The sequence below is a fragment of the Psammomys obesus genome, unplaced genomic scaffold (genome assembly GCF_907164565.1).
Source record: "Psammomys obesus unplaced genomic scaffold, mPsaObe1.curated_primary_1811, whole genome shotgun sequence".
NCBI classification, from domain to species: Eukaryota; Metazoa; Chordata; class Mammalia; order Rodentia; family Muridae; genus Psammomys; species Psammomys obesus.
Window position 1 is genome coordinate 2,060,852 of NW_026591816.1, and position 14,355 is coordinate 2,075,206.

Consider the following 14,355-nt stretch of genomic DNA (forward strand, 5'->3'; position numbering starts at 1 on the left):
TGTGTGTGTGTGTGTGTGTGTGTGTGTGTGTGTGTGTGTGTGTGTGTGTGTGTGTAAAGTGACCAGAGGTCATGTCAGGCATCTTCCTCTTCCTTCAAAGGGTACTCTTTGAGACAGCGTCTCTCACTAAACATGGAGATGAGTTCTGCTAGACTAGCTGTCCATAGAGCCAACCAGGATCTCCCTGTCTCCTCCCTCAACTGTCCCCTCCCAGCATCGGTATTACATGCCTCTGCGATATACTTTCACATGGGTGCTGAGTATCTGAATTTAGATGTTTGTGTAGCAAGCACTTTACCCACTGAGCTGTCTCCCTGGACTCGGCTTTAGGACATTTTATTCCTTAGATTGATATTCTCACCACTAGATAAGAAACTCAGAGATCCTTGCAAAACAAAATAACATGATTTAGTCTTTATTGGAATAAGAAATTATTGCCTTCAGCATTTCAAAATTTTTTAAACTTACTTATTTTTATTTCATGTGCATTGGTGTTTTGTTAGGTCCCCTGGAACTGGAGCTACAGACAGCTGTGAGCTGCTGTGTGAGTGCTGGGAATTGAATCCATGTCCTTTGGAAGAGCAGCCAGTGCTCTTTATGGTTGAACCATCTCTCCAGCTCATAAAGAGGTAGCAGATAACTGAACCTTAGACTCTCAGATTCAGGGTCAGGAACCTTATCAATTGAGCGATCCAAGCCTTCTTCAAATATTCTTAACTAGTAAATTTCTCTGGAGAATATAAGTGTGACCAACTTTGTAATTCTATTGATGAAATAAAGTTAAATGGATCCTGTTATCAGGTTTTATGCATAGTAAAGCATTCTCATTTGGATGCTGTTTTCCTCCTTTATCCAATACAAAAAGGATGTCACCCAGCACCATTTCTTATCCACTGTAATGTCTTTAACCTTGAAATGATTTTCTGTTTCTACTTATGCTGTGCATAGCTTTCTCATTGACCTGTCTCATATTGAGCTGAGTTGTGAACAGGGTCCAGGAGTTAAATATAAGGCCTGCTCTTAGACTAATTCCTCAACCTGTGAAATTGTTTATTAACCTCAGAAAGTGGCAGCCATCATTGGTGAGTCACAGCTTTATACTGGTACATTAAGCCCTGTAAAGTAGCCCTCTGTGTTTTTAGTAGATTCTGTTTCCAGCCAGCTTCCTGATAAGCACACAGAGATCAATTTCTTCCAGCGTAGCCTTCTGACTTTTCTTCACACACTCCATCAGCCCACCTGTCTCAACATGCTGGTGTTCAGGGCAGTGCATATGGAAAGGATAGGAGCTCTACAAGTACCAAATATATCCAGGCACAGGGTCTTTTCTGAGACTGACACTCAACCAAGGACCATCTATGGATATAACATAGAACTTCTCGGATGTGGCCCGTGGTAGCTCAGTAACCAAGTAGTTTTCCAAAGTAAGGGGAACAAGGACTATTTCTAAGAGGATCTCAAGGGCAGGCTCTTTGACCTCCCCCCCCCAGGGGAGGAGCAGTCCTGTTAGGCCACAGAGGAGAACTTTGCAGCCAGCCTTGAAGATACCTGATAAAACAGGGTTAAATGAAAGGGGAGGAGGTCCTCCCCTATCAGTGGACTTGGAAAGGGGCAGGGAGGAGACCAGGGAGGGAGTTGGGGAGGGGGAGGGAATGAGGGAGCAGGATACAGCTGGGACACAGAGTTAACAAATTGTAACTAAAAAGAAAAATTAAAATTAAAAAAAAAAAGATTGCTCAAATGCACACTGTAAGTCTGTAGGTCCTCTTCCAGAATGACCTGTGATCGTAATGAGGCAGCTGTGCTCACTATGGCAAGACTATGAATCCATGTAGAGGCCAAAAAGGTGCTGCGTGTGTGTGTGGGGGGGGGGTTCTTCTGCGCAGGGATGATGAAAACTAAACACTTTAAAGATTTTACTTCAGACCAAACTCCTGTCTGGTAGACAGCCTCTGACACGGTGAGGCAAGCTCAGTCCGACTGCCCAGAGAGTGGCCTCGAAGGGTGCTCACTTTGCTGCTTGCAGAATTTGCTCTCCCATATTTCTATTTGCACTTGGCAGGTTCTAAAGCTTTGAATGCAGAAAAAGAGAACAGTCCTGATCTCAGAGTTGAAGTAAGAATAACATTCCTTAAGAGGCAAAAACAAAATCTATGATTTTGATAAAGAAAAAAAAAATTGTCCTCCCAGTCTAAGAATTTCTTTCCACAATCATCCTAAAATCAAGGTCCTCACAGTAAGTCCTCCTGTTCCTCGAGACCAGGAACAGGTGCTTCTCTGCAGGCAAGATGGCTGAGCTTTGCTTTCATAATGTCTGGACATAGGTGCGAGATGACTAATGATGATGTTTTGTTTTGATAGCTTTCTCTCTACTGTATTAATAATTATTTTTTTCAATTTTATTTTTCTTTCTTTCACAATACAGTGCATACATAAGATCAGAAAGCCATAGGACACTAAGAGGATAGAAATTAATCCAGCACCCCAAATTCCCCCATATGTCTATGTAAAATGGAACTTATTTTAAATTCAAGTAAATTTATTTGTCCTTGCTAACTGACTTCTGGTTATGTTCTGGAAAATATTACATACATCATCTTTCCTCCCCTAGTATCTTATTGTACTTATACAAACACTTAAGCTAATTCATTGGTCAGTGTTCTGTTTTCTTCTCCGGAATCTACTTTGTGATATTCACTCACTATAGCTATCCTTTAATCTGTGTTTTCACTGCACAGATTTTCTTTTCTACATTTCAATCTCTGTCTCTTTATGATCCATTTGTACTTTTGTACCTAAAGAGTGTTTTCTACAGGGCTAGGATGTAGTTCAGTTGGTAGAGTACTTACATGGCATACACAAATCCCTAGGTTCCATTCTACCAGCCTCACTCTAAATGGGCCATGAGTATTCATACCTATAATCCAGGCACCCAGGAGGTGGAGTGGGAGTTTCAGGAGTTCAAAGTCAGCTTCAGATTCATTGGAAATTCAAAGACAGACTTGTGTAGAGATCATATTTCAAAAAAGGAGGAGGCAGGACTGGAAAGATGGCTCAGTGGTTAAAAGGCTTGCTACAGAAATGTGGGGACCAGCATTCAAATTTTCTCATGCTTTTGTTTGCCTGGGAAAGTTTTATAAAATAAAGCATCGAAGTCTAACTGAACAGATATTGCTTACAGAGTCCTATGTTCCTGTACCATTGTGTTCTTGCTTCCATTGCTCCCAGTGATCAGTGTGCAACTACTTCTGTCTTCCTTCTTTGTATGAAAATCTTTGCCCCTCCCTTTTTGTGCTGTGCAGTAATTTCATCCTGATGTGCTTTGGCATGGCTTTCTTTTTACTTTTGCTGTTGCTTCATAAGCCTCTTGAATCTGTGACTTTATAAGTTTTGTGACTTTTGCACAAGGATTCTTTCTTTTCCCCCTCTTTATGGGACTCTAGAACTTTGGAGATTACCCTACAGTTCACTTATAATTTGTTTATATTTTGGCTTTTTTTCTCTTTTGTCCTTTAATATATGTTATTTCTATTTCTGCCTTTTTTCTCATTTCTGGCTTTATTATGCTCATATATTTCTTTGAATATTGGAACACACCCATTGTTGCTTTTAAAAATTAATTAATTACATATGTGTTGTGATATAAATATTACATGCCATGCAACAGTTGTGGTACAAGGAAGTTTATTGCAGAAAGGGCAGGGGAGATGGGGGAGAAATTACAGTCTGTATGAGCCCTGAGAGAAATCGTGTGGGAGAGCCAAATGGGAGGGAGACAGACAGGCAGAGGGACAGGCAGAGAATACAAGAGAAGAGGAGAGAGGTGACAGGCCTGCTGCCTTTAGGTGGCAGGTGGCAGGTGAGAATATCACGTTGCTAAGCAACCTAGAGGCAGGCTAGCAGGGCTGCCTGTTTGCTAACAATGTGTGTGGGTGGTTTGTCTGTATGTCCTATGTCAATGCCCAGGGAGGGCAGAAGAGGGCAAAGGAAGCCCTGAGACTGGAGTTACAGGCAATTGCGAGCTGGAGTGTGAGTGCCAGCAATCAAACCTGTGCTGAGCAGCCAGTGCTCTTGAATAAAAAGCCATTATCCGTGGGCCCTCTGGCTTCCTACAACTTATTTTCATCTGACTTGGGTTTCTTGGGCTCCTCACTGAAAAGTTAGTGCGTGCTGACTTGAGGTGATCAGTCTTTACACCGAAATAGCAAATGGAAGTCACAGGAGCCTGGTTTTAAGATCTTAGCTCACTGTTCTGAACCTTGTTTTCATAACATACCTTTCCTTACTCAAATGAGCTGAGGCTGCTCCAACCCTGTGCCCTTCAGGGCTGTCGTGGACAGCTGTTTGATGTCTTAAGTTGCCTTCACGTGAGAAAAATCTCCCATAATTTCTAGGTGTAATGAAGCCCAGCATGAATGATTAGTGGAATTCTCTTTTTCCCCCTTAAAATCAGGTCTCATATAGTTCAGTATGGCCTCAAAAGCTAGACTCTTGAGGTTTTAAACCTGTGTCTACCTCCTATGTTGGTATAATGTTTTTTTTTAATGTACACACCTTACCCTTGTTCATTCAAATACTGATTTCTCCTCCATCCCACCCCTAACTCTCTGGTTTCAATCTGGATATTGCATTGTGATACTCATTCTAAGCATCCTGTCTCAACTCTGTGTAAACAGGACAAAATAAAGCAACTAGACACAATGTTGAGCAGGGAGGAGCCAGAGGACAGGAAAGAGGGGAGGAGCCAGAAGGCAGGAAATGAGTGGGAGGAGAGGGGCAAGAGAAGAGCTAGGAGAGCAGAGCTGGAGGAGAGATCTTGGAGGACGTGGAGCATGAACCAGATCTAAGATTTCACAAAAAGCAAGTATAATGTGGGAATCTAAATGTTAGGAAACTATGAGGGCTTGGAGGTTTAGGAGAGAGTAACTATTGCCCAGCATTGTGTTCTAGGTTAACTAAAAACCCAGTCTCTGTGTGGTGATTTGGTTATACAGCTGCTGAGGATTAACAGCGGCTTTACTAGAAGATAAATCAATAGTAAATATTAATCGTCACCTACAACACTCAAGTTCTGAACTTACAGACATCACTAGCAAAATCAGACCACGTGATTGTGGGGATTGAACTCAGGGCCTTGCATATGCTAGGCAAGGGCTCTACCAACTGAGCCACTTCCTTAGCCTACCCAGTGGGAATCTCATAACTTATAACCATCTCCTTTCTATGTGCTGAGTCTGTAACTTAATTTAGTTTTCTACAGCATATGATGTGATGCAAAAATATAAAAAAAATAACAAAACCACAGATCAAAGTCTTGTAGTCAGTAAATGTAAGTTTTGATTGTAAAATGTCAGTAAATGAATTAATATATGTAAAAGTGTATGTGTATCTAGATCATATACAAATATGTAATATGATAATATGAATGTACAAGCATGTATATGACATATAGTGAGCTACCACCAGATGAGATTTATCACAAAAATGCAAAGTTAAATCCTTTAAAATCAGTCACTGTAATTCACCATGTTAACTTAATTTTTAAATCCACACAATCATCTCATGGAATGCAAGATTCAGCACTCATGGCTGATAAAAAAAAAAAAAAAACCCTCAGCAAACCAGAAATAAAAGAGTATTCTCCAGCTGATTCCTTAGAATCTACTAGAAACACACCTATACAGACACACATGCATATACGTATACATACACACACTGAGACACATGCACATGAACATACATACTCACATACACATCAAACCCCTGCACACATATGTGTGTGCACACACACAGCCACACCTAGAGTTAGCATCATACTTCATGGTGAGTGACTGAATGTTCCCCAAGAACAGGAACAAGAAAGGTTTCTGTTTATGCTGTTATCATTTCACGGAGCACTGGAGGTCCTAGAAAACACAAGAGCTGAACAGGCACTGATGGAAAGCAGGAAGCAAATAGATCCTTGTTCACAGATGGCATAATGCATTCTAAGGAAACCATTAAAGCCCTTAGAGCTAACAGGATGGTTTAGATATCTCAAGGCACAAGGTCTGGGTGTAAGAATTAACTGTTTTCTATATAAAAACAATTGGGAAATGATAGTCTATGTACAGGAGAGTCATTTTAGATTTGAGGAAACTTCAAGGCTGAATGTAAAAGATGAAAACAAACAAACAAACTACTCTTCCAGGGAAACTAAAACCAAAAGAAAGCAGAGGGATATCTGACAAGATAGACTTTAAGTTAAAACTGTTACAAGAGAGAGTGAAGTCATCACATAAGGACAAAGTCAATCAATGAGGACCAAAGAACAAATATGTTTTCATCCACTATCAAAAGAACCTAAGTAAATTAAACAAATATTACCCCGGTGAAGGGAGAAATAATAAGAGGCACTTTAGAAGAGTCTAATGCCTCATTTTCAGTGACGGGCAGTGTGTCCAAGCAGAAAATCAATAAGGAAAGGGAAGACTTACGCAATGCTGTAGAGTGAGACCATATGAGCCAACCAGAAATTCCACCCACCAACAGCAGAATAAAGTCTCTCACAGATATCACGCACAAGGCCCAGACTAACAAGTCATAACCAAGTTCAGGAGACAGAATCACAAAAAAATAAAAAATTCTGTCACAGTGGAACGAAACCAGAAATCATTAACTGACAAAACAACAAAACAAAACAAAAAAACCTGGAAAATCTAGGACACAAAAATTTAAACCACACTTTGGAACGTTAAAGGGGAATTAGAAAATGCCATGAGACAAACAAAGAAGATTCCTTACACACAGCATTGACAGCATGAGCGTCCTGCCCTGCTGGTGGCCTAGGGGTTCCTTGGTACTCCAGTAGTGTCATAAGATTGGGATTGAAAAAAGAAATAATTCTGTGTTTTGAGATTTCACATTGAATAGAATATTTTTTAATTTATTTTATTTTTTAATTAATTACACTTTATTAACTTTGTGTCTCCCCATAAGCCCCTCCTTCCTCCCCTCCCGATCCCACCCTCCCTCCCCCTTCTTCACGCATGCCCCTCCCCAAGTCCACTGGTAGGGGAGGTCCTCCTCTCCTTCCTTCTCATCTTAGTTTATCAGATCTCATCAGGAGTGGCTGCATTGTCATCTTCTGTGGCCTGGTAAGGCTACTCCCCCCTCAGGGGGAGGTGATCAAAGAGTAGGTCAATCAGATTATGTCAGAGGCAGTTCCTCTTCCCATTACTATGGAACCCACTTGGACACTAAACTGCCATGGGCTACATCTGTGCAGGGGTTCTAAGTTCCATGCCTGGTCCTTGGTTGGAGTATGAGTCTCTGGGAAGAACCCTGTGTTCAAATTTTCTGCTTCTGTTGCTCTCCTTGTGGAGTTCCTGTCCTCTCCAGATCTTACTATTTCCCACTTCTTACATAAGATTCCATGCACACTGCCCAACAGTTGGCCATAAGTCTCAGCATCTGCTTTGATAGTCTGCACGGCAGAGGCTTTCAGAGGCCCTCCGTGGCGGGTTTCTAGCTTGTTTCCTGTTTTTTTTTCTTCTTCTGATGGCCTTCCTGTTTGCCTTTCAGGATGGGGATTGAGCATTTTAGTCAGAGTCCTCTCTCTTGATTAGTTTCTTTAGATGTACAGATTTTAGTAGGTTTATCCTATGTTATATGTCTATATGAGTGAGTATATACCGTGTGTGTCTTTCTGCTTCTGGGACAGCTCACTCAGGATGATCCTTTCCAGGTCCACCATTTACCTGCAAATTTCATGATTTCCTTATTTTTCATTACTGAGTAACATTTCATTGTGTAGATGTACCACAATTTCTGCATCCATTCTTCAGCTCAGGGGCATCTGGGCTGTTTCCAGCTTCTGGCTAGAATCTTATCCATAAGAAATGTGTGGAATTTCCCTTTTTGCTTTATGGCCAGGTTTTTAATGAAAGACACCTACGGCCACAGAGAATTGGGAAGGTGCTTGCAAGAGTTGAATATGTGACCTGCATGGAAGGTTTCCCTTAGTAAGAACATTCTCCTTCACCTTTTCCCTTCAACCTGCCGGCAAAGGCCTCACTCCAGTTGATGACAGCTCTCTGGATTCTCACAGCCACTGGCTCCTTCTGGACCTGATATGGCTTAGGCTTGAGTTCCCCCTTCTGTATTGGGCTCTGGGGTCCTAGGGCTAGAAACGACACACTCATTGTCCCAGAATTTCTAGTCAACTTACTGCCTGTTAACAGGAAGTTACAGTGGAAGATAGTAGCTTAGGAGTGCTGCGTGTTCCTCAGCTATGGGGATGAGAGTTAGCCCCGGAGTCTGGGTCTCTCTGTGCTGCCAGCACTCCTCTCCCACATCAACAGTCTAAACACCAGCCAAGTGTTCTAAATTCCAGTACACCAGTGAAGGCGGCCATCCACCTACAAATATACAGCCCATGCAAACAGCCCTTTGTAGAGGTCCAGGCCGAACTAGAGACTATTCCGAAGCAACTCCTCTCCTTTACCCTGCAGCCTGGGATACAACGGATGGTTTCTAATATCTGTGTTATTTTCTTTGCTTGCTCAGTTTTGCTCTCTTAGCCTTTTCACATGAATATATCTGATTTCCTTTCCTAGAATCTCTCTGAAATAGCTACTGTTGTTTTAGTTTCCTGATATAGGCACTGCAACCCTCTATGGGTTACCCGCCTCCTTTAATGATATAGCATCCCTTCTAACTCTCTGCTTTGTCTGTGGAGAAGAAACTATAACACACTTCACATCAAAACTGTTTTGAAAAGAAGACCAGTTTTCCTCCACTTTCCTACACACAAAAGGTAGAACAAAAAAACAGATCAGTTGCCTAAGCTATTTGAAAAATCTATTCGAGATGACAAATCTAAAAAAATCATTTCATTCAATGCTGAATGTAGAGAGTCATAGTAAGTGCTGTTGACAGTCCCAGTAAGTGCAGACAACAGCTTTTCAGTGCTTATTGTCACTTTTTATTAAGAAGTCTTTGTGTGATTGCAAGCTCACATTGTTTTTTTCCGTAACAGATTTGACCACTGATTGCCCTGTTTTCCCAGGCTTGCTAAGAGTTTTGCCATTCCTTGGTGCATTTGGGATTACAAGCATCTTCAGCAGTATCTTTGACATCACTTTTTTCCTTACATTCTATCTGCTGTCAGTAACCAAATCTGACAGGAGCACTGGTGATTTAAAGGAGGCTGTGTCTCCAAGAAATGAACCTCAGCATAGGTGGTAACTCACAAAAAAATATTCTCAAGAACTCTGCACAACTTTCAGGTAGCTTGGAGGTCAGGCAAAATCTTCATGCCTAGTAATCATTACTGTTTATATAACCTAGGAGGTGGGTCTTGTGACTCTTGTAAATTTCAGGAGCTTTCTGAGCCTTGTAAGTTTCCTTAGTTTCTTGAGTCTTGACTTTCTCCTCCATATTGGGGAAACATTTCAATTTGGAGGAAATAATTACACAACAACACCTCTAAGAATATAATGTTCGAAAAAAACTACACAAAACTTCCAAAAGTATGGCTCAACTATCAGCAGTTAAAGAAAGCTCTCTACAGCTCATAGGTCTCAACTGAATTTTAAAGGATGGGTAAGAACTAACAGATAAATGTGGAGAGATTCAAGTAGCCACAGTCCATTCAAATGTAATTTATTTCTCAATATAAGAGTGCATTCTCTGGTGCTGTGCTCCCAGAACAGCCAGCTAATAACACTGTCTATTTAAATACATGGTTTCCTTACTGAACCCAAAGAATCACCTTACTGAGATTTTCATGGGATTAACCCTTCTTGCCTTTTCTTTATTCTGATTGCCTTCAGCACATAGCCTTAGAGCTAAACCCATAGGTCATGGGTCACGTGCAGCAAATGATAACCGCATATGCATCCCAACACTAAATCATAAGCTCACTAAAACATTATAATAGTCTTATTGCAATTTTAGTTTGAGAACATAAATTCACATTTCTCAAAAGTGAACTTTGTAGATGACAGCATCACATTGTAAAGTCACTCAAAATTATCTTACCTATTCTCTCATTATTTGTAAACATTTTAGTCTCAGTTCTTTTTTATTGCATGTGTTTTGTTTACACGTGTGTGTCCACACATATACATACTCTATGACACATGTATGGAGGTCAGAGGTCAATGTGTGGGATTTTTTTTCTCCTTCCACTATATGTCACACAGAGAAGCCAAAACTTTGAATACCCCTATTTTAGAGTGTGGTTGGCTGCTCTCAGCCTTGCCTCTCGGGGCAAAATAGTTATTATATTGTTTCACATCGTAACAGATTGTGCTGTATGCACTAGTGCATTATTTAAGTGAGGAGGCAGAGGAGAGGCCACTGAGATGTAGAAAATATATTTATGGGTGTCTGGTAACTATATGGAGAAAGAAGATTATACAATGCAGCCTCCTTTCACAGTGTAGACCTTGTAAATCAGTCTGTCAGAGAGATTTCTCCCCATCTGGATCAATTACCCTGTTGATTACTCATTACAAAATTTTATTACATAAATTTACAGGATGTCTTCAGGAGTGAAACACTTCACACATGTGGCATTTTCCTTTTACACTATCAAGATATTGTCATATTTTAGAAAAATATGAAGTGCAGTTCAAAAAACTGAATATTTTTACAAAGTTCATGTTATCACCTAAAGGACTTTAGGACACTCAGAGACAATTTCATATACCAATAAGCAAGTCTCCTAAGAGTATTTCACAAATAGAATAATCTGAGATAAGATCAATCATGGCAATATGTTCCGTGCCATCTTGCATGGCTGACAAGCATGGGCCCCACTTTTACAGCTTCTTGGGAAAGAGAAGGTGCAATTGGCTACAAGAGTCACAGCACTCATAAACTCTAATCAAAGCAGCCATTCCAGAACACACCATATTCTGAAACTCAGAAAAAAAAAATGAAAATTATCTGCAATAGCTCTGCTGTTTCCTTCCCGGGATTCTGACTACAGAGAAAACCCTGCCCACCTCAGCTCTATACCAGATACTTAACTTTGTTAGGCATTTCACTAGCTTTGCAATAGTCCTGAAAAAGACATTTGGACCATTCTTTACAAGGAAATGGCCTCATATTTTACCAGGATAAATTTAGATGGGTTTTAAATGTTCCTTTCGATCTTGAAGAAGTTAGAAAATTTTTGTTCTCATTGTAATAGAAGTATGATGTCTCTCTGAGAGCACATTTTAGATTTAGAAGGTTTGAATCACAGGTCCTGCTTTCACTAACAGCATGATATCTGATGAAGCTTTGTTTGTTGTTGTTTTGGCTTATTATTATCTGTGACATGAAGGTATTGAAGGTGTGCTCTAAGAACTGCTCGATGAGTCCAGTAGGGTTCTCTATAGAAAAACAACTATAAGGACATATACGCATACCACTAAAGGGAATTTATCAAATTGGCATCACAGTGGGACTGGGCAGTCCCACCATGACCGTCTGTATACTCCAGATGCATGGCAGCTGCTCATTCCAAGAAGCTTGGGAGCTTCAGGGGTCAGCTCTGGTGCTGAAGGCCAAAAAGGTCACTGGACAGTCACTGGGATTGTCACCATGTTGAGAGTCCAGAGCAGCTGGAGTCAACAAGTCAGCAGGGCAGTGTAGACACCTCAGGAAAAAGCGGAGGTGCTGATGTTTCCTCCTTGGGCCTCTTTATGTCTAAACTGTCCTTGGAAGTTCAATCCAGTGCTTTTGATCTCTGAAGTTATCACAGATCAGTGTTTATTGAGTGTTGTTCTGGAATTCCTTCCCAGACACAATTTGAAAACTAGTTTTTCCTTCAAGTGAACCCAAGGAAACAGAATTGTTTGTTTGGATTTGGGGTATTTGTTCTGTTTGTTTGGGGTTTGATATATTTTTTCAGATTTGACTTTGTTTATATTTTAAATTTATTTCTACATTTAAAATTGATATAGCTGTAAATAGAGTCCACCACTATATTCATCAGTTACTGAAGAAAAATAAGACCTAATTCTTGCTGTATAAGGGACCGATATGTAGCCTCCTTGATGAAATCTGTTTGAGTTTTATTTGAACAGCTTTAGGTTTAATTCAATCAAAGTTTGTTCCAGGTCCTGATTCTTAGAAGGAGGATGTTAAAATGATTTTAAAGTAGCCTGGGAATGAAAGTTATGCCATTCCACTTGAGATAAATTTAAATCATTTCGTGATTTAGAGATAAATTTAAATCACATAGTCCTGAAAATTTTGGCCCAATGATTCATGGAGACCCTAATATGAATAGCCACCTCTGTCTCTCTGTCTCTCTGTCTCTCTTTCTCTCTGTGTGTCACACACACACACACACACACACACACACACATTTTACTTATTTGTTTAAACCAATGGTCTGTACTTATTATGTCAATAGAAAGAAAGCAGGAGTACTCACTTTATGTTAAAGGAAACACAACCTGTTTTATTAATAGATCCTAAATGTGCAATATAGTTTTTAAACTTTGAAAAAATAAGATTTTATCAAATAAATCAGTGCAATTGTATTGCTTCTTCTGCAGTCAATATACATAAATGTTTTAACTTATTACCAGAATTATACTCATTCCTAGGAATTTAAACATCCAATCCCTTAAGCAGACACCTGCAAACCACAGCAACCTAACGGCCCTGGTGGAGCTCTGAGAGAGAAGCGGACTGAGTTGCTACCTTTATCTCCTCCATGACTGCAGTGTGCGTAAGCTTTGTCTCTTCTTCACTGCAGTCATATTGCTGCTCTCCTGCCTCATACAAACTCGATAAAGCAAAACTACAGATTGCATTCTAATATTCTCTGTGGTTTGGCATTTTAAATGTGGCCTGAGGAAAGGCTCGGCAAGTAAATTCACTTGTAGGATAAGCCTGATAGCCTGAGTTCAGTCTCTGCAGGAAGGACAGAACCAACTCCCTAAAGTTGTCTATTGACAACACACACACACATATACACACATACACATTCAAACACACACATACACACACCACAATAATAAACACATTTTTAAATTAATTTGGAGAATAGTAACAATGACTAAAATGTGTGAAGTATAGAGAATGTCAGCATGCCAAGCAGACAAGTGGACTGTATGGTGTGTGTGTGTGTGTGTGTGTGTGTGTGTGTGAGAGAGAGAGAGAGAGAGAGAGAGAGAATACCACACAGGTGTTGGTGAGAAAGTCATGGCTAGCTTGTCTCCTCTCTTTTAAGCAATCTCAACAAGGAGGAAGGAATTGGGGAGGGAAGAATGACCTGAAAACTGGCTCAGAAGCCACTTTGACCACCTTTAATGTCCACTTTAAGTTCTAAGCCACCCTAGCAAGCACTCTCCTTAGGTTCCCTAGAAATGAGCATCGCCCACGCAGCAGGCTGCCCTGTTCCTGTCTTACTGGGAGAAGCTGAGGTTGACTTCCATGTCTGTGCTGTGGCTCACGACAAGGAGCTAAAAAAGAGCACTCATTCATTGTAGCCTTGAAGGCTGCATTTTCCCTGGTTATTCTGTGGAAATATTTAAAGGTGGGAAATGCTCTGTTAAAGAATTAAATGGAGCCCAGTGTGATAGCTCAGCCAAGGAAGGTGCTTGCCACATAAACATTATGACCTGAGTTCTATCCCCAGTACACACGTAAAGGCGGAAGGAGAGAATCAGCTCCCCAGAGTTGTGATCTGGCCTGCACATGTGGGCATAATGTGTGTGCACCACTAATAATAATAATTATTATTATTATAGTTACAGTTATTTTTATAAAATTGTGTTTGTTTCTCAGTTTCTCTCTTAGCCCAGCTATCACACAAATAATTGAGACTCCATTATAGCATTTTAATAACCTTTACAGCACAATGATGAAGCCGTTATTACTATGTTCTTACCCCTCTAAGCTAATCTGGTTTCCTCTCAGGCACATCCCAGAGATACTTGCACTTTGCAGCTTTTCTCCTCCAGCTCCTCTGTCCTGACGTCTCTTGTACCTCTCTGGTGGCTGAATCCCCTACTTCATCTTCTAACTCTGCCTCCCCTGGCTGGCAGGAAGTCCAGCCCTATTCCTTCCCCTGCTCAGCGGGCTATGAACTGCTTTATTGGCATATCAAAGGACAATAGGGGAGCAGCAGTTACACAACACTGAGAAAGGAGAGTTCAGAACAAGGTTTGCAACCAGATATTCGAGGGTACAGAAATCAGCATTTGATTGCACAATAACCTTATGCCTACAAATAAATACAACTAGGTTAAACAGGCTAAGAAGTCCCAGTAGGTAAAGCGCCTGATACACAAACATGAGGCACTGGGCCCAGATTCCTGGTAACCTCAAGAGAGCCGAACATGGCAACGTGTGACTGTTACCGCA

The 14,355-nt window shown here is 40.7% G+C and overlaps 1 long non-coding RNA gene across 2 annotated transcripts in view; it reads right to left on the reverse strand.

The window, feature by feature from the left end:
- The window catches only part of LOC129680436 (uncharacterized), a 23,200-nt gene extending 9,148 nt beyond the window's left edge, over positions 1 to 14,052 (reverse strand). For both annotated transcript variants that reach the window (XR_008720692.1, XR_008720691.1), the window contains exon 1: positions 13,880 to 14,052. This is a non-coding gene — a long non-coding RNA (uncharacterized LOC129680436). The remainder of the gene's footprint in view (positions 1 to 13,879) is intronic.
- Between the last annotated feature and the right edge of the window lie 303 nt (positions 14,053 to 14,355).